Source organism: Halyomorpha halys, unplaced genomic scaffold (genome assembly GCF_000696795.3).
Source record: "Halyomorpha halys isolate HHAL.00 unplaced genomic scaffold, Hhal_1.1 Scaffold1240.1, whole genome shotgun sequence".
NCBI classification, from domain to species: Eukaryota; Metazoa; Arthropoda; class Insecta; order Hemiptera; family Pentatomidae; genus Halyomorpha; species Halyomorpha halys.
The window spans coordinates 36,328-39,874 of record NW_027108774.1 but is presented as its reverse complement, the minus strand read 5'-3'; the positions used below and the strand labels follow the sequence as shown (position 1 = coordinate 39,874).

Here is a 3,547-nt window from a genome sequence, read left to right as displayed (position 1 = left end):
ATTAGCATTTAGCAACTGACGTTTGACAACAAAGATATTATAAGTTAATCCACATTAAAAGCACTACAATCCTTTGTATATCTACCGTTTTAGACAGTCAGAAACAAGTGAAGATGTGCTTTGACCTGAGTGATTTCACTCAGGTCAAAGTACATCTTTTTAAAATTATTTCACATGATCCTTTCTATTTATAAGGATCATGTGAAATAATTTTCTCACCTGTTTATTACCTTCATTAGTATTTAAGAATAAATGAGTAGAGGAAGACGTAGAGCAAGTTATGGTGTAGAAGAGAAGAAAATGTAGCAGACCTGCAATTAAGCAATTAACTGAACAACCTGACTCAAAATCGATATTTCAGTTTGCTTTTACTTGACAATAAGCATTTCTAAAGAATTCAATTATTTTTATACATTTTATCTTTAATTTTTATGTATTTACTTTATGAATTATTTTTTTTTGTTGAAGAAAGTTCTGTTAATCACTCTTTCCTCTTATTTATTTTTACGTAACCAGCCATACTTAAAGGATATATGGTTAATATCTAGACTCACACTAAATTATATTGATCGTTAAACAAATTCAAGTGGTGGGTAAGTTTTTATATCTGTTTACGGAAAAATTCCTTTTAACATAGCAAATTCGTGAGTCACTTTAAATGCTTCCAACAGAAGGTCGTTTGCATTGTTTGCTTTTTTTTTATTACCAGATAAGGGAATAGGATAAGGATAAAAAAAAAAACAGAGGTGGCGAAGTTCAACTGTCTATAAATATTAAAAGAAAAACAGAATAATTTCCAACAACGGTTTTCTTTCGTATGCATTTAAAACAGTAGTATTTAATACCTCAGACCCGTTTTGCTAAATGGAAATTTTAAGAGCTAATGTTTGAAATAATACGAAAATATTGCAACGTAGAAACAGCTCTAACTTATTTAATCTCATAAGTAGTCTATTGACCTAAAAATTAACTATCTAAACATCTATAAGGATTATTTAATAATTATAATTATTTATGAAAATATACAGGATCGTGTGGCAAAGTGATAAGGCGCTGTTTTACTAACTACTCGAATTCGGCTTTGACAGGTAATTATTTATTCTGTTACTGTAGCCGTGAGATAACTCTGTGGGTTCTGAAGCCCTCCTGTGGTCTACAACATCATGAAGTGGGTACCCTTAGTTGGGGAAATCCTTGGGACTTGAGTGTGATCTTGAAAAAAATAACCTCCTTGTACAATAGTTGTTCTAAAACCAATACTATCTTACAAGGTACTGAGCTACTGAGCTACTGACAGTTTACGGATTGTAGCATTATTATTAAAAAAAGATCTCATATAAGCCAAATAAGTTAATACAGAGCATGGAGCATCTCGATACAAGATGTGGAAGTGATAGGCATTCAAAAACTGGGCCAAAATTCAAAAATTGATAAAAGAACATCAAATTCAATCATTAACGGAGATATAATCAATTAATCCTATTGATAGGTTTATGATATTAATAAGTAAAAATATTTTATATAAGCAAAATTTAGAGCCTAAGCCAATGTGTTAGTCAAAATAATTTGAACAGGAGCAACATAAATAAAATGCGACAAGGTTTCATAAAAAAAAAAAAAAATATGTTATGATAAATAAAATACTTTTTCATCCATTTTTGCTTGTTAGGCTGATCTATCAAGAGGTAACTATATTATTAAATCGGGTAACAGTTTCCAAGTACTACTCCAACGTGGCAGTTCTCAAACGAGTACTCAAAATGCACAAGCCACTGTTGTTGGTTACAATCTATTGCAGTAACTAACTGTTATTATAACTCCGTTAAATATTGACAGATATTGACTTAGACATGTTCAAGAAGGTTAACTAACCTCAGCAAATACCTTTTGCGGAGGTTGAATGGGGAATCAATTTAAGTTATAATCGGTAACTTCGTTGTAAAATTCACTCAAATTTTTGTAGTCTTGCTTTGAAACTAGCACCAGGAATTGTAGTACTATTTATTTCAGTTGGTTAATCACAGAGAAACTGTTACAAGAGATAAAACCTGCACGTTAAAAATAAAAAAAAAGGCTCAAACTTATTAGGAGAAAAATAATAGACCTTAAACCCTAGTGTTAAAACTATTGATATTGAATTAACTGTAAATAAATTTATATTCAACAATGAATTATACCAAGTGCATTGATGGAATAAACATTTGATGAACAGAAGAAAAATCAAAATTGCAAATTAGCCTAAATATGAATACCCAATTTCACGATATTAACACAATATCCAATTCAGCACAACTAACAATACAATAATATCCAATTCCACTAACTTTTTTAATAGGAAATAAATATAATTTAAACCCTAGTGCTAAGACTATCGATGTTGCATAAAAGTGTAAGTAAATTCAAAAAGTGAATTATATCAAAATACATTTACAAGATGACGGGATAAAGATCAAAAGCTCACAATTAACCTAAATAGTAATATCCAGTTTCACGAGTTACCTTGAAGGAATCCTGCGTTGCTTTCTATCGAAGAATGAATAAGACTACAACATACGACGCAATCACACTGAATGGTTTGCCGGGTTTAGTCTAACACATATAGATAAGTACTTGACCTCAAGAACAGATCATCGTTGTATCAACACAGCGAACGATTTATCGGCTGGAATGTTTTTCCTCCTGCAAAGTAGATAAAGTAATTTCCGATAAACAAGAACTATTCACCAACGTCATTTTCACTTAACTGCACCCAAATTGACTCAACAGTTGAGATTACCCCATTTGCAGCCATACTTTAGTCAGATTTCCGTTAGAAAAACAAAGCAGCTAAAACGAAGTTCCCTTTTTCAACTTTATAGATTTAAATACTTGAGAGCTTGTCACAAAAGAGACTTAGTCATTAAGCCATTAAAACAATAATTTCTATAGCATTAAAATTATTCCCTGTGTTGACTATTCCATTTTTTTCCCAGGAAGCATCCATTCTTCTTCCTGTTCTTTTTCCCTCACTAAAATTTCTGCAGATAGTGTTCTGCAACTAAACATGTGTCACCCGAGTTCAAAGTTGGATTCAAATACATCAATGCTTAAATATCTGCATCGTTTAGTAGTATCTGCTTCTTCTGCAATATTTTGAGAACATATTAAGGAATTTAGAGGAATTTCTATAAACCAAGACGCTAGCATAGCCTCAAGAACTATAACAATCGTTGAGGATTTGTCTATTAAAATTATTATGGGAACATCTCATGATAGTTATTTTTAAAATTTTTTGTAAAAAAAATTTTTTTTTTGTAGATAAGTTATTTTTAAAATTAAAAATGCCGATTTTAAACGCCTATTTAAGAAGAGAAAATTCCAATTTTTAAATATAGTGAAATAGTTTTTGGAATATCGTTGATTGGCCATGCTATACACAAAAGGAATATGGTCCGAGTGCGGTAAAAAAAAATATATATATTTTTAATGTTTACTATTTATCTTATATTTTTTACACTTCATATTTTATCGTCATTCTATATTTATCTGTTACTTACATTTATTACTT

General features: G+C 30.4%; 1 protein-coding gene across 4 annotated transcripts in view; it reads right to left on the bottom strand.

The window, feature by feature from the left end:
• smash (smallish) overlaps positions 1–3,547 on the bottom strand; it is a 240,744-nt gene that overhangs the window by 201,800 nt on the left and 35,397 nt on the right. Inside the window, exon 1 of one of the 4 annotated variants that reach the window (XM_067047099.1) lies at positions 2,500–2,536. The exons of 2 other annotated variants lie outside the window; for them this stretch is intronic. The gene's annotated coding sequence lies outside the window, so the exon portion shown is untranslated. Of the gene's footprint in view, positions 1–2,499; positions 2,537–3,547 lie in introns of those variants that run through there. One more of the 4 variants, XM_067047095.1, reaches the window with a different exon arrangement.